Source organism: Lathamus discolor, chromosome 1 (assembly GCF_037157495.1).
Source record: "Lathamus discolor isolate bLatDis1 chromosome 1, bLatDis1.hap1, whole genome shotgun sequence".
Classification (NCBI taxonomy): Eukaryota; Metazoa; Chordata; class Aves; order Psittaciformes; family Psittacidae; genus Lathamus; species Lathamus discolor.
Window position 1 is genome coordinate 76,711,275 of NC_088884.1, and position 17,746 is coordinate 76,729,020.

The 17,746-nt window shown below is 37.7% G+C and overlaps 1 long non-coding RNA gene across 1 annotated transcript in view; it reads right to left on the reverse strand.

Moving 5' to 3' along the window:
* Positions 1-17,746, reverse strand: part of LOC136015495 (uncharacterized) — an 80,764-nt gene that overhangs the window by 51,451 nt on the left and 11,567 nt on the right. The window contains exon 2 of the long non-coding RNA XR_010613240.1: positions 2,117-2,205. This is a non-coding gene — a long non-coding RNA (uncharacterized LOC136015495). The remainder of the gene's footprint in view (positions 1-2,116; positions 2,206-17,746) is intronic.

Consider the following 17,746-nt stretch of genomic DNA (forward strand, 5'->3'; position numbering starts at 1 on the left):
AAATAATAAATGGTCAGCATGATGGCTATAGGAGCTTTATGAAAAAGTATTAAGAAATCTTCTTCCCTGTGAAGGTTTAGATAAATTAATTTCACTTGAAAAGCAAATTTCGTCAGACTGCTTGACACTAATTTGCTAAGCTTTACAAAACCCCTGCAAGGTATTATATGAATTTTACAACACAGCATGCGTTTTACAGATGGCTATCCCAAGGTCCACAGAACGACTAAATGCCACATTACTATTTTATGCAAACAGATGACCAATGTTTTGATTAAATTGTGGGATGGTACACTCTTGGCAAGAGTCTTTAGCTTGCTCTACTGGTGAGTGATAGCAAGACATTTTGAACAAATATATTTTGAACCTCATCTCTCCTACTGATTTGCAGCCTAGGTTTCTTAATTTTTCAGTGCCTGTGCAAAGGCTATCTGTTTAAGTTGTGTTCATCTTTGGTTAGTTGGTTGGTTTTGTGGTTGTTGGTCAGTTTGTTGGTTTTAGGGTTTTTTTAATGAGTGAAAGATAATGTTAAAAAAAAAAAAATCACCCAAAGGGATGATGGCTGGAGACTTTGTGCCTCACAGGTATCTTCTCAGGTTATGGTTACATTAGTGGAGAGGCAAAGCTTGAGAGGTAGACTTAGGATAAATTGTGCAGCTGTACAAAAAAAGGTCACGTACACATAGAAAAACAGGCACTAGAAAGCCCTGATACCTGTAAGTTTACAGGTAAGCTGGACATTAATTTTCTGTGACCCCAATCACCTTTCTTTTTTTCTTTTTTTGGGGGAAGAAGGTAGTAATTATTCACTACTGATATATAATGACAATACATGACAGTGTTTACTGCCAGATAGACATGTAGAGACAAGACTCCTCATATATGCTTCACCAACCTGTCACAGGGAAGAAGCACTCTGTAAAAACCTGGAGAAATCAGGAGAAGCTTGAGAGGAAAACTTGCACCCTCTTAGGGTCCTGCTCAACAGCATAGTAAAAATGACTCCCTAATTCTCTTTTTCTTTCTTTCTTTTTTTTTTTTTTTTTTTTTTTGGTAGAAAAAAGATGTTGCGTTATCATTACAAGAAACCAGAATCTAACATTTAATATTGATATATATGATACATGTTTCTCAAAATATATAAAGAGATGCCAGTGACAATTCAGTTTAGAAAACTACACTGTATCAACAACGTAACACTTAAGATAAATTATTGCTGCATCTTGCAGTGCACCCCTATAATGATGCTCCACATGGATGTCTTTGAAGTATTTGATTTCAAGAAATGTCTGGTTTCTACAACAGCAGTCTGTGGTGTTTATTTTATTCTGCAATGGATTGCAATAAATATTTGTCCAGAGCCAAAATGCATGGGGTAAAGCTGAGGGTTTTTAAGGATGTGTATATATCCTTGCTGCTTACTCTTAATTTGAAATTACAAGGCTCTTTATGCCATTAACTTTAGATGCTTATGATGTCATGGCAGAGTCAAGTAATGAATATAAGCATAAAGGATAAATGAACTCTTATTCTTTTCTTTCAGGCACTTGCCAATAGTTGTTTCAAGCAAACATATGCACAGTAATTCAAATTATGTTGATTACATATACTCAGTTTCTATAGTGAATAGTACATTACTTCCTGAGTTTCTGTAAGGAAATGTATGGGATTCCTGCTTACGAAGACATTATTCTTCAAATAGCCTAATTGGAATATATGGAATGCTGCTGAGTAAAATCCAGAGAAACTTGTGACTCTGATGGGAAGAGCAGCTCTTCTCAGAATGAAAAAAATGTGGAAGAATCTAACTGAAAGGAAAAAATAAATAAAAGGCATAGTATCTGATAGATCATCTAAATTACAAGACTGCATTTTTGAATGTTTCCTACAAGACATCAGCAGCTCTTTGATCACTTTACTGTGTAATGGCCTTGTAGTTATTGTCCTCTGTTTCATTTCCAAAAAGCATAAATCTGAACAATGCTTTACTAAAACAATTGGCATAAGAAAATCTTTAAAGAATGGAGATAGGGAGCTGCCATCAAGTACTAGGGAAGGTGAAAGACAGTTTATATTTGTAGTCCCAGCTTCCAATGCTTTTTATATTTTCACTTACCTCTCCTGCGTATTTCACTGCTCTTCTAGGACTGTAAACCTATACTTCAAATATGCTGCAATGATGACTGACAGCAAGATACCATAGAACTGTGGAAAGATAATTGATGTTGCATTCAGTTACTCTCCCTTATGATATTATCACTGTAACAGTAAATTCCAGTGCACCGAGAAAGTTTCTTAAGAACTTCCTGACTGTCAACAACAGAGCAGACTGATAAGTGTGCCAATAAAAAGCTTGAAATATTCTTTCTTCATAAAGAAAAGATACAGAAAACATTCAGATTTTGTTTCTGTTTATGTTAAACACCCTGACTGGGGATCTGCTCCAAGATTTCTTTGACTTGCCTGATTGTACTTAGTAACTGCTTGCTGACTGATCACAGTCCATTTCCAATGTTACGCAGAATTAGCTGCTATGGAGAAGTGGACAAACATCTTTTGCAAATCTCAAAATATAACCTAGTCTCTGTGATTTCCTCTCTCCTCTAAGAAGGCAAGGAGGAGTTTTAAGTGAATCTATTCCTTCCAAAACCCATGAATTCTGTTAGTGTGCTTTGGTTTGGAGTAACGAATTCAGATTAATGGTTATTGTGCTGCAAAATATTATTGTCCACAAAATACTAGATCTCAGGTGTATGTTACTGAAAAACCTATCCATGAGTGATTTTAAGTTATGTGAAAGGCATTCCTAAAAGTAGATTTTTTTTTTTCTTGTTCTTCACTTATTACTTTAAACCTTTCTGGTTTTTAGTCTTTCTCTTTTAACATTACAATGGCTGAATGTTTTATCCAGAGACCTGCCTCCAGAGACCATTGGTATCACCAGCAGTAAATTACCAGCAATTGTGCTTGACTCAGAAGTCTTTCCTCTCAAATGATAATGAGCTGGATTAAAAGAGATAAAGAACTGCTACTCTAATATGACCCGAGTAATTAAATTTCAGTATTTAAAATTCTACCTAGTCTTGCAGTGGGACACCATATTCTATTTCTTATGCTCTGATAACATGCAATTCTGCTAAATACTCTGAACCAGCTGGCATGTTTCAGTCCAGAAGTGTATTGAATATGATGCAGTGGGGAGTTTTCAGTCTACTGAAGTCCGATCAATTGGTAACGTATTTTACTACTCCCTTAAGATGATACACAACATGAAAATGTAAACCATTTCCAGTAGCATCCAACTAAACACAGTGGAGATTTAATACGATTTATGGAAGTGTTGAGCTCTAACTCCAACTGAAAGAAAGAAATTCCTAAAATCTCAGAATATAAGCCTCATAGGTTTCCCTAAAATGTTACTGAAGTCTTTCCTGTAATTATGGCTAGTAACATAAAGGAATGCAGCACAACAAGATGAAAGCTCTGGTTAGGTAGTTATAATTATCACAGAAATGAAGGTTCCTGGGTGTAAGTTATGTATATAAGATGAAAGTCCTCCTAAATCAAGGATTTTCCTGCCTATGTGAAGTTACTAGTCAAAGGGATATGTCAGAGAAATAGATTAGTATTCATTTAAATGTTTTACCAGGGTGAAATCTTAGCTGGGTGAACTTGATTAAAATATTTCCACTGACTTCTGTGGGGAATTTGATCAAAACAGATACTTGTTTTATAAAGATACAGCTTTCTCTCAAGAGTAAAATAAAAAGTCCTTATCTATTAGGAGCTCTGGGGGTTCATTTTAATTTGGAGAAAGATGTTGTCTAATACTACCTGTCCTCAAAGGTGTAAGATGAAGTTTTGTAATGACCACAAGAGAAAGCAGATCTACTTTGACCTCTGTAAACCAGATTTCTCCCATGACAGCTGCCTGTGACTTGAGAGTTCTACCTAATGGGCAAAGCCAGGAAGAACTTATTTGATATGAACTGTATACTCTGTACTATTGGACTAATGAATAGTTGCTGATGGATATTGTATCTAGAGGGCATTTCACTCTGCTGAGTCATACAGTTTTGCAGTATGTCAAAAATGAAATGATTCTTCTAATGGCCAGCATTTTTCTGAAGACAGATGAAGACCAACGTGCAGCTAAAATCTTTTTAAGGGACAGCACAATCCATCATTTCAGACATGATTTTGACATTATCCAATATCTTAGCAACTGACCATGCAAACTGCTTGTTCCCAAATACTGCCACATGCCCTCCTTCATCAAAGAGTTATAACCAATACTGAAATGATGAATGGTTTATTTCAGCTGCTTTAATTGTCTTATAAAGCCAAGTAGCTATCTGACTACACAGGCAGAAATAGAGAGAAAATAGAGGTCTGAAATAATTTCACCCACACTGCGATGTGTAATTAAAGACATTGTCGTTACAAAAAAATTGCTCATCAGAGGTATCCATTAAAGGAGAGAAGAGAATTTGAGTTCTGAAGAGTTTTACACTGGGACGTATACTAAAATATTTCCAGCCTGATAGTTATCCACAGAAAAATCAGAGGCTTGAGTCACTAGAGGAATTTGTTTGCAAAATAAGAGACTACCTGTTTGCACTCTAAGAGACAATCCTACCCCAGTCTGTAGGTGGTCATTTCCTTTAGGGACTTAAATCAGACAACTCTTTGATAAAAACTCCTACCAGCTGTATCATTATGCATTGAAAACAAATAGCTTGCTGGGAGTTGGCTATAAAAACTTGAATCTTTGATGAATTTAGCTTCTGGTGTGAGACATGGCACATTTTATCTTGATCAAGTGGGACAAGGAGCACCCTGGCGTCCCTGGCATTTTCAAGAGAGATTTTAATTCACATTGATGCTTTAACTCATTGCCAGCTCACTCCTCTATGTGCTAGTCATTCGCTTAATGGGCAACAATGAGCCATTTAGGTACATAAAAATCTCAAGCACAGCATAAGACATTTTGTGCACTAAAAGAATGAAGTTCAGATTTGAAATAGTCGTATAGTATTTTAACAAACAGTGCTCTATCCATTACACTATCAAAAACTTTGGCCTGGCAGATGTCGTATTTCATCATACTGCTGTCATAGAAAATACTGTGTTTCATGTTCTAGGTAGGACATCAGTCTTCACATGTAGAAGACAATTTTTCACACAAACATAACAATTGGCCTCAGGATCTCACCTAAAGAGAAAGTGGCTTTAACATTAGGAGTTCGATTGAAGGCTTTGGAAATTTGCTTCTTATGCTATTTTTGATGTTTGTTTGCTTGCTTGTTTAACTTGGCAAGCAGTTATGATGCCCAGTTTGGTGAGAGTGAAATTGGCAAAACTGAGAGGAAGGTAAGAGCACATTTCACTCTCTTGTTTCACAGCCTTGTGATTCTGCTGTAATGCCAAGCTCAGGAAATCAGGTTAATTTTCAGGAAGGCATGCTGCTTTGCCAGTGTCTGAAAGCTCCTAATTTCTGCAAGTCTGCTACACATCATTCATGACAGATCACAAAGAGAAAGAAAACTTGTTAAAGCAGAAAGAACAACCCGAGGGACACCACTCCTACCCAGTAAAAATTGTATGCTGCTCACTGTAGAATGTATTAGTTTAAAAATGTATATATAGAGTATGATGATATTTTTTCTTGTTAATGATACTGACCAAACTAAACAGAAAATTAGACATTTATCTAAAGGGAAAGTTGCTCTTTCAGAACAGAAATATCTCCAGCAGGATGTTCTCATTTAGAGATGGTCTTGTTTGGAGACTTAATTGGAAATCTAACTTCGGTCTGGTATGTTTTTCTTTAGGTTTCCCTAGTTTGTAATAAATTTGTCTAAAAGCAAAAAGAAAAAATGGGTAGGCAGAAAAATGTCATAGTTAAAGGATAAACTGATTAAAATAGAGAAAACAAAATTACATTAAAAGGCTGTGATGTATTGCAGAACAAAACAAAAAAAAATCGCAACAGAACAAACCCTGGAAGATGAAAAATTTATTATTTTTTTGGTTTCAGAAAATGATTGTTTTTCTTATGTATGTTTCCTAGTTGAAATGTTGTCTTAAAAGAACTGATTTTTCCCTGTTAAATGAGTGGAAAGCTGATTTCCTCACTGACTACTGAAGCTCCCAAGAAATACAGTATTTTTGGACCAAGCTTCTGTGCATATCAGAGGTAACTGGTTAGAACAGCCTGGTAGAGTACAGAATATGACTGAGAATTTCAGAATACAATTCAGCTCAGTGCATTGTCACAAAACAAGAGCAGATGTGCATCGAATCTGCCACTGTCATGTTAATTCCTATAAGAACCATATTACATAGGGTTAGTTAAACAGTACCATGAAATATTTCGCATCTTCTCAGAAAGCAGATACTGGACTGCAAGCAACCTCTCGGTAATATCCTTGAACAAGAGACCTCTTTAAAGGTATTTTGACTATCCTTGCTCCTGTGGGGCTTTTTACTATCCCAGGCTTTAAGTAATTTTTTATCAGTTTTTCTTTAATAAACAGCAACATAAAGCGTCACACAGAAGTGCCATTTACCAGCTGTCAGATAATTTTCCAACATATTGCAAAGGTCTTCTCCTTAGTAGAGGACTGTCTGTGAAACTATGTAGGTGTCTACATCACCCATGGGCTGCAGTTATCTTGTGAACTATTTTCCAGTCAAAAGACCTACTTCCTAGGTAGTTTCAAGGTAAACTGGAAGACTTGTTCCCACTGTTCTTAGCGGAAAGGTTACTAGCTGCAAGCAGCCATGGATGACAGAAAAGTTTTTATTCAAATATTCACATGAACAAGGAGAAGTCTCCTTTAGAAGAATACTACTGAGTGAAGAACAAGAAGGGCTTTAAGGTTAATCTTTTTACTTCTCATAAACCTTACAGGAGTTTCTTCAGTAAAACTTGAAGAAAATCCATAAACATATGGAGCATTAAAAATGAAAGTGAAAAGAAGAGAAAAAATACTAAAAAAATATTAAAAAAAAATATTTGCTGTAGAAAACATGAAGATTATAATCAATAAAAACATAAAGAATAAAATTGTGTTCTCTTTTATTTCCAGAGCAGCCTGGGCTTTAAGGATGTCTCTTCCATCTCTGCAGCATCCTACACATGTACTTATGTTTTATGGTGATATTGATAAAAAGATGATCACCCTGCAAGGCTTTCAACTATTCCAAAAGGTGGAACAAGGGTTACTTTCCAATTTATACATGCTCACTTTGCTCAAAACCTTGAACAGCCCCACAGAAGCCACAAAGAAGTATTTCTGTTCAGAGTCAGCATGCCAAAGTGTTTTCAGGTTCAGAAAGTGTATTTGTGTATTTGTTGCAAATCAATGCTTTCTGTTCTAAGAAATTCTCATAGTATACTATTCACAAAAGAAATAGGTAGAATTGCCTATTGTATAGGAAATTGCAAAGTGTTCCAAATGGAAATGGATCCAGCCAAAAAAACCCTTTTATTCCATTTTACTCAAGAAAAACACCAAGCTTCTGGGTCACAATATCAGCATTTAATATCACAGTGATAACAACTACATAGCTTTTATCGAATTATCATTATATTTCAAGCATACGTGCCCTTGTTCTCTTTGCCTTCACTAGTTTGACATGACATTTTATTTTGCTTCTCCACATATACCTTGCACATTGCTGAGCTGGCACTTTCATCTTTCAAAACCATATTAAGTAAAAATATCTGCAAGGTTTAAAATTTGTTTGAAAGTTAAATAAACTGAAAGCAAACAGTTTCAATGAGCTGCCTGAGAACTGAGAAAATGTGGGTTTTTTTAATTTTTAATAGAGCCATTTGTCTTTTTTTTTTCCCAGACAGATATTTTCTCCTAGAATTTTTAGCTAACAGAAAATCAAATATTTTACAGAGGAGAAGACATTAATAAGCATATTAAAGTAATTATTTTCTTGAGTTTCTCTATTTTTTACATTCATTGTTTTCTAATACAAATAAATTACTATTATTGGCAGTTTGAGCTGTTTGTTATGTATCTTGCTCTCCTATTAGGTTTTTTCTAAAGCTTATCCATAGGAAATTGTCTGAAAAGAAATAAAACCTCTCTGCTCTAAAATACTTTATTTTGTCAGAGACACAGTAATTCTATAATGCATATATTAATAAGAATGTTTAATACATAAAGAAACACTATAATGATTGAAAATTAAAGAGGGAGACTATTTTAAAAAACACTGAGTCTGAGATGGAAAGCTCCTTGCAATTGTGGTGTCAGCTCAGAGTCTTAAAATTTAATTAGGAGTACAAAGAGAGAGGGTCAAAAAACATGAACTAAAATGGTAATACTGAGTCCTAAACCTGGACATTCAGTAGAAGCAACCATAGCTGAAACTTTACTCTTCAATTCCATGTAGATAGTGCAAATACTTCTCAGGCAAGAAACAGGAAACAGATACTTGAAATAAACCTGGTGAATTATATTTTTTTACTTTAGTTGTTGCCATGAGCTTTCAACTTAGACTGATTCATGCAGAGCAATACCCCAGTCAATGGCATGTTAACCTAAAGCAACACTGTGACACTTCATCAAAGTATAAAAGTAAGATCATTTTGGTCTCAAACAACATATGGTAAAACATGGAGTGAACATTTTGTCTTCCAAGACTAGCTATGTGCTAAACCCAGTATAATTAATGGGAGCAGAGGACAAAACTCCAGCAGCAAGGTGCAGCGACATCGATGCAAAACTAACCTTACTGGTTTGTTCACTACCAGCTTTTAGAGTGAGCTGATGCTGAATACTAGCAGATTTTCTCATACTTGTCCATGTACGCATACGTTCTGCATTTTCTAAAAATAGCGATTCCTGTGCCATGTCACTAGCAGCCTTCCTCTGCAGAGTTACAACACTCAGGTGGGGAATCGGAGCTGGATCACCAGCTCACTGTTTGGAGACAGTCACTGTTCATGCAAAGAGAGCTCCTCAATCCCATTTAAGGAGTCCTATTCTGCAGTCTTCACATAAACAAACCACAGTTACTCATGCAAATCTCCTACCTGCTTCTGAGACTGCTTGTGAGAGTGAGTTTCAAAACTCTTAGCAGGAGAAAAACACTCACTCTACCTCAGGCTAAGGACACTGAAGCTGCTTTAAAGACTGCAGCTACTAAAAAAGTATAACCCGAAGCACTTTGCTGTTTGCAGAGCTTAAAAAAAATAAGCCTTTCCACTAATTCATGAGCTGTATTGCAAATGTTACTCAGTTACCAACTCCTAAATAACAAGCTCAGGTATACTGTGCTGGTACAGTAGCAAGTCTAACAATTATAACTGCTGTTAATATAAAGATCAGTTATTGGTTTACACATAAGTTTTAAAAGTAAAAAAAAAAAAAAAATTATAATACAGAGATTTTTTTCTCTTTCTTTTGTCCAGAGCAAAATTCAATATTGACACTCGCTCTCAATGTAGCAATGTAGCAGAGAAAGAGCCAGCACTCAGACAACCACCATCTTTACATCTTTCTTCTTCAGGTATTTTTTTACTGCTGTCTTGAAATCTAGAACTCCCAATGACATGTTGCTGAAACCCTTCTGTTATCAAAACTTGATATTATGGAATTGTTCTGAAGAAGTTTGTTGATTTTTTAACTGCTAAATTAATTCATGAAAGATATTTTCAAAAATTCAGTAATGGAATATTTTGAGCACTCGTATGATTTGTTGTTAGTGTCAGATTAAGGAAGCAGTTTACATTAAGAGTGCTCTGCATGGAAGTCCCAGGATGGTTTATCCTGTCTTTTGATGTGGCTGAGTTCATTCTCTCTCAGTCTAGCCTCAGCATGGGCTAGTAAAAGCTCTTATGTAGCTCTCAGCCTCTCTCCTGCTGCTTTAAAATAGAGATACCACAAACATAAAATTACATTTTACTTGAAAAATGTGAAGACCCGTAAACATTAAATGTGAGTACAGTGAGGAGATTTATAAAGTGGATAGATGGCATTTATTTCAGATCAAGCTCTGCATCAGTCAGGAGCTGGAAAATAAAAACAGCTTGTGACAGGCAATAACCTGTTCCAATGGTTCAACGGCCCTTGTAATGAAGCCACAATCACTCTTCTGATCTCCCATGGTCTTGTTTCTTTCTTTTCCGTCTTGAGGAACTGGCACTTCCAATCTGTTCTAATTTCCCTGATTCTAGGCTTTGATTTATACTGCTCTGGCTATTGTACATCCTGTCAGAGGAAGGAGTTAAAGATTCAAAGCAGAGGGAGTGGCAGTCCTGACATGAGGGTGAGAAAGAGCAGAGAATAATACCAGAGATTAAACTATTCTGACGGGTGACGTTGTAGCCTGTCTCACTCTATAATTATACATAATATTTTTCCTTCAGTCCTGGCTCATGTGAACAAATATCTTCCCCCCCCCCCCCCCCCCCCCCCAATAAAGGACCTCAAACAAAGCAACCAAACAAAAAACCTCAAAACCAACCATCTATATGTAAAATGATGATCCAATATAATAAAGAGCATAGTGAACATAGTTGGCACATTAGGACATCTAGGTTCTGGTCCCCTTGACATCAACATGAGACTAGACAGAAAGCATTTATTCTTCCTTCTGCCTTTGTTTACTCTGATGCAGAGAAATGGATTTTCATAAGCTCTGCTTTGCTAACAAAGTGCACCAAATGAAGAACAGACTCCTTAGAAGTGACATCTTAAATAGAATTTCTCAGCCTTGCTTGCTGAGACACTTCTCTGTGTATTCGCAGGTCCCTGGTGCCCTGTCTGTGTCTTATACTCTTTTCTGGCCATTCTTTTATGAGTCTGAGAAATTTTTGAAACATAAGAATCATCATGTAAGCAGAGATCACTGATGCCCCTACCTGAGAGTAGAGTAATTACACATACTGATATGTAGTGAATATTTATTCATGCTTCAAGGGAGCATCATGCCCTTTGTTCATCAACCAGAAGTCTTAAGTGGAAGGATACCTTTTTGAACTCTAACTTAGCAATCAATGTAAAATCAGGGATGCAAGAACTAATACCACTAGAAATCTTAACCATAGAAGGCATAACAATTAGTATACCTGGAGGTGATACATATTTCCATGTTAGTTACCAAATCTTCTTAAAAACTTGCTATGTTATTTAGTTCAATAACTGTCACTGAGCAAAATACCAGTTGCAAATGTTTTCAAATGTTATACTCTTTATTTTCAGCATGTGTGAACAGGTTGTCTGTGTGGGAGAAGAGAAGTTAAGAAATGTGGGTGACAGAAATCATTAAGGACTTTGCACTCTTTTCTCAGACTGGATACCATTTCATTCTGTCAGTATGTTGTGCCAGACCTGGGGACTGTCACTCACAGTATGTAGCAGTTGATATGGCAAACATTTTTGGGGCATTTCTTCAACAGTGATGTACTACTTGAAGTGAATAAAAGAGCAGTAGCATCTGTCCTACAGTGAGCAGAAGAGACAGCAGGTGGCATAAAAAAATGGCAGTGTTAAGCCAGCGGAAATGTTGTAAGACTGGAATCCCTTTGCTTGCTTTGCAGTTCTCAAGCATTCAAGAGTGTGGATGATGGAGCAGCCAGATGTTGAAATGAAGGAAACTGTGAAACAGAAATTATCCTCACAGGGAAGCCAGACCTGTCTTGGGATCACATATTTTCCCTTGGGACACATACAGGCAACCAGATTTGTATTTTTGGAGCAGACTGAACCCTGATATGCAGCTAGGGTGGAGGAGATGCAGCACAGTTTCTATCCTGTGTGGTGGTAGTCCTGGTGTAAGCAATGAAAATATCCCCAAAGTTAGTTTCTATTCCTGCTTACCATTTTCTTGAAGATACCCACAGTGTGGACCTGCACTTGGGCTTAGTGCCTCTTTAAAGGCACTTACCTTTCCCTTTAAAAAGACTAGTGGACAATGTAAAATAATGTCCCCTTTAGCCTTGAATTGTAACACATCAGCATTATGATCAGAGCATTATGGTCCTGTTGCAAACCATCTTCAAGAACAAGCTGAAGTCAGCCAGCAGAGATCTGCAATAATTATCTAATGTGGGAAAAGGGAAAATAAATACAGTCCCTGCAGAACAATTCACCACTCTGGTTTCGTCTTTTCTCCAAGATCTTTCTGGTTTCGTATCTGTCCTCTTAGCTACGCCACTCTTGAGCCCTTCTTACAGCAAAAGGGAACAGTTGTTGGCCAGCTTATCTGTCTGTCCTATTATCTGGAGTACTTTCAACTTCTGCTTATAAATATCAAGTCATTAAACATCTTTAATTAAGGTGGGAAGCTATATCACATGAGTTAAGCAAAGAGTCACATAAAAAAAAAAAATTACTAAATTCTCAATGATGAACATGAAAAACTTAAAAGTATCTCTTGGCCTTGACATGATCATTGAAACTACTAATCAGGCTGCTAAGCTTAGCCAGCACACTTGCAGATGGACAATTCAAAATATAGGGGGAAAATATGCAGTGGACAAATTAATGACAATTAACAGATTGTTCAGCATATGTCATTTTATTGTCAGTGGTCTGAAAGCGAAAAAGAGCATCAGCTGTCTGATGAGACCAGTGACCAGTCACTCGGGACTGAGAGAATGTCTGTTCTCAGAAAAGCCCATCTTCAAACAACTGTCTTTGAAGCTATTAGCCAAAAATTTTCTCTCATCTTGCAGGTTAATGACGATCAATTATATACAGCCATTTTCCTGTACAGAAGACTACTAATTATGTCCCCATAATAACCATTTGTGTTGACACTACGCTCCAGTGCACCAGCCTGATCAGATGACTTGCTTGCAAACAAATTTCTTCACCATTACCCCAGAGGGTGGCACAAGCTTTATAATGACCACATGAGCAAGGCTGAGGGGAGAGAGTGACAGTCCAGAATATAAGAGGATTGCATGGTTTTGTCTCACATCTATTCTTATCTATAGCTTCACAACTTTTTACATCCTGCCTTCTCTTCCTTAGACTGGAAGGTCAGAGGTAACAACCAGACAAGCCCCATGGACAGACAGATTGCACACTATTCAGAACAGTGGTGCTTTCCTGCAGTGAATATGTGATACCAAGCAAAAGAGTAACTCTGCATGCGACTGGTGCTTTTTAGGTGATCATGTAACCTAGTGAATCAAAGACTTAAACAACAGATGATGTCATTTGATGACTGGGCTGCCTCTTTTCAAAGAGTGTTGAGAAGTTCATGTTAGAAGGGAGAGGTATATGTAAGACAAAAAATAAGAAAGAAACTGAATGGGAGAGGTCTCTATTTTGAGTCTCCTGGATGTGGATTTAAAAGAGAAATATTCCTCACTCCTCTCCCTATCCTTTGCTAATGTCTCCCATCAGGTCTTGTTACCAGAGTGTTGCTTTCCATAGAATAAGTTTTTGCTTGCTTTCAGAAAAACATTGCTCCTTTCAGTTAGATGTTTAATTACAGAATTGATAGATTATATAAAAAGAAAAAAGTGGAAAAAGTGGAGCAACATTGGCAAAACCTATTCTTTGAAGAAACATCAAGAAAGGAATGATTTTATTTTCAGATTATTTCTCCAATTAAGCTTTTCTTTTCTCACTGTGTGGCAGATAGCATAATTGTCTCTGCATAAATAACAGTAAGATCAACTGTACGACATTATCTGCTCTGTTGAGGAGAATGCAGAGTATTTTTGCAGATTTTTTTTTTTTCATTTTCCCCTTGAGGGGCTGTAGGTAGTAATTTCAGCAAGCAGCAAGATCAAAAAGATGCATGAAATACAGGTATTGTATCAAATCCAAGCTAGCCATGAGCTGAGCTGGCTACAAAGGGTCTGGTCCTGCACCTTCAGCATGCAGGACTGCAGGATTGAACCTACAGCTGGGATGGCACACACATAATTACTTATAGAAACCCAAACATCTATGTCATTATATTGTAAATTCTCTAAAGAAAGACCAGCTCTCACTTTCCTCACTGTGCAATTCACATTGGAGTTCAAGGAACAGAGGGATTGCAGACAGCATGCAATCCTTCTCCAAACTGGCACTTACCCACCACTTTCAAATAAAGTCAATGATGATTTCCCTTTCTAGCTAAGCAACTCTCCCCCAGAAAAGGACCAACAGTCAGGTTAAGATACAGCAGCAGCACTGAGAGTTGTCATGAAAAAACACATTGGCTCCTACCAGAGCAAATAAGAGCATCTGTGAGATGCTACCTTGTTCTAGGACCTCTCCCCCTCTTCTCACGTCTCTCTCCTAAACACCCATCAAGTCCCAGCTTGCCAAGCACTGATATCAGAAAAAATATGCCAGCTGACAAGGACTGGGTTAGACTCCTCCTGAAGATACACTTTAAACACCCAAAGAGGTTCACTGTAGAGCAGCAAGAGGTCTGGCACTCAGGATACATGTTAATCTTTTCGGATCGTGGCAGGGAAGCTTGGGCTGAGCAAGAGATAGCAGTCTTTAAAATCCCTGTGCCTCTACACACTAAATGAGGCTGTGGTGCTCTTTCAGTGTCCAGGATGCAGCGGAATCAGAACAGGGTGTGCGCAGCCTGGGTGCCCCCCTCCAACCCCGTGGCTGATTGTTCCAGCAGAATAGAGCAGGTTAAATAAGGATAGATTTGGCAGACTGCAGAAGTCTTCTATGTGGCCTGTGCAATAGCTAATCATTACACAGTAAAGGGTAATAATTACTTCTTAATTCTGCAGTGCAGGAACTGGCTTCATGGCAGAGCACAGCAAATTGAAGAGATGGGGTGCTTCTCAGTGCAACAAAAATAAATAAATTGTCGAGATCCCTATCAAAGAGGTCTTTGTAGACCTTCAAAATAAGTAAATGATTCATCTTTATTTAGTTATTACTAAAGTTATTACCTTTTGTCTATCTGCTCAGCTGCAAAAAATATTCTCCCTTCCTGGCTGTTGTGCTTTTAGTTTTCTTCCTTGGTTTATGAAGCAATAAAGTGCAACAAATGAAATCTTTATTTGGAGCCTTTCTTGTGAAATAAATAAATAAATAAATTGAGGGGAAAAAAAGTCACCACAATCCAAACACAGCAAAACAAAAAACAAAACAGGAGAGCTCTCCTGGGGTTTTCTCCTTGTTCTTATTGTTGTGTTGCATTAAGAACACCTCCAGAGGGTTAGGAAACAAGTTTAACCACAGCCTCCTCATGACTTAAAGGACTGAGGAGCCCTTTCTTTATACCACCCACTCAAGCTGGAATAAAAGTTAAATTGAGAGTTTTTCACCTACTAAGACATGCAATCAGGAGTATCTGCTCTTCCCCGTTGATTCAAACTGAATGTTGCATCTAAAGTGTATCAGAAATGCAGAGAATGCGTTTCTCCTTTGCTGTTGTGCTGTAGGCATTTGTTATGCCATCACCCTTAGCCCTGAATCAACACATGCTCAGCTGGTCTTGTGGGGGAAACTGCAGTAGGGAAACTTGATGTTTCAACTGTTACTTAAACAGTGGGGAAAAAGGAGTAGGTTCTCATTCAAGTCGCAGGCAGAAAGATCCCCTTTGAGAGAGGAAACAGCCAGACAGTCTGTGCCCTAGATCACGCAAGGAAAAGGTGATTCAGACAGTGTCCAGTGAGAGCAATTCTTCAGAAACTGCACCTTTTACTCAAAGCAGCCATATCCAATGCCTCTCCCTGAACATCGGCGCATTTGACTTCTAGGGTGCCTCTATGTCAACTAGTCACATCTTCCCATACAAGGAAAATACTGCTTTTGATGGTTTGTGTGGTTAAAGGCATTCTCTCTGCAAATCTGCAGCCTGCTTGCCCTCACAGCTCTGCACACTCCCATTCAGGTTGCTGGGGTGCTGTTTTCAAATGCCCTGGGGCAGTGTTTTCCCCTCACTGCTCCCATGCTGTTATTCTTACGCTGCTATCTTTATAGTCATGCACCTGCACACCCCAATGGTCTTTCTATGATGGGTTCTCATGGACAGTGATTGCCACCAGTGAGCGACTGAGTTTTTCCTCACTTTTGCTACATTTTGGTTATAGCTTTTGAGTGATTCAGGGAACACAATAACGTTCATATGCACGTAAGCAACTGACCATGCAGCCCCTGCCCCTGTAAATGCATGCTCTCTACAATCAACACTAACAGTAAGTAGTAACAAGCTCAGGGTTTCAGCATGTGCTGCTGGGAACTGTATAGTTATTGTGGAAAGAGTGTTAGGGGCAGAACCAGCTTCTCCACATCAGAGGATGGCCAGGAGAGGTCAGGAAATCATTGTTTCTCTTCCTAGCTGAATGCCATGAAGAAAATTTCCCTTCTCCTTTCTGTTTCTCCTCTTTGTTTTATTTCCCCCTGGTTTATGTTTTCCCTAGTTTTTCACAGTTAGAGTCAACGTAGGCCATCAGCTGTGGACTCCACTAATAAATCTCCATGTGTGTAAACCTGTCTCAAGATCGCTTGTGCAAAAAGCTGTAGCAGGAGGGAATTTCTATTACACTAACACATATAATGATGTATTAATTTATGTTGTTTATTTGGTTTACATATGTATCACCACATATATTGAGGAAATCACCAAATGGCTGAAATGGGTTGGGAAAAGTAAAAATATCAAATCTGTTGATAGATGTAGGAGCTGATAACTTAGAGGTGAAAGGCAATGGTAAACTATTAAACAACCTAGCCAACCCTGGCAAAGCAAATTTTACTACTTTCCATTGTCCTCTTTTCAGAATAACCTGGAGAATGACTTTACAATATTTATTAAGAGAAAAACTAACTCACTGGAACCTGCCATGCTATATCATCTACCTGCAAAGTTGCCCACTGGTTTCTAAAACCTACAAACACTGCCCCAGAAAAAAATGTACTGCTAATCTGTGTGGCATGGGCCAGGCTCTCCTTTGCTTCTTGTATTTTGTAGCATCTATATGTATATAAAATAGCTTTGAAGTGTAGCCCAAGCAGAGCTACAGCTTTTTACAAGCATGTGGGTAGCAAGGAAAGGAATTAGGTTCCAGATAGAATGGAACCAAGCACATGTTTTTCTTGAGATTAATTTTGCTTTGCTTGTTGAAGATTTTGGTGTACAGATAAAAATATTGTATGTAAACTTGGATTTCTAGAGCCATGGTCAAGAGCACACACTAACAGCTTGATTTTTTTAAGCAAGCAATATGGCCAGAATAATTTTTACAGATATTCAGTAGAAAATGTGGGGGCCTCAGCTACTATGAGCTTGGAAATTTAATTTTAACACTGCTGTTGTGTGGGTTTCTTAATAAACAGAAAGTTTGGCTTCTGCTCATTTCAAAGCTTTTCAACTCACCTTTAAGTTCATGCCTTTAAATTGGCATGTAGTTGCAGTACAAAGCAATGCTGCAGAAGTGAAAGAATGATGTTGTGATTCTCATAGGTTCATGGTCATAACATGAAAACTCTGACCTAGACAGCTTTCCAATAAGCCTATGTCTCAGCACTAACAGAAATAAAAGATATCAGCAAAGCAGAGATCATCTTCAGAAGGTGTCTCCATGATAAATTCAGCTTTAGTTTTCTGTTCTGTAAAATTCTTGTTTTCTAGGACTCACTAGTTAAAAGAGTATTGTCTAAGCCCTGATACAGAACATGATACAGAGCTTTGAGAAGGCTGTGATTTTGGAGCTTTCAAGTGAAAAGCAAGGAGAAGGAATCCTCAGCATTTGGAAGGGGCAGGTTTGCTCCAATGAAGTAAGAAATTTTATACA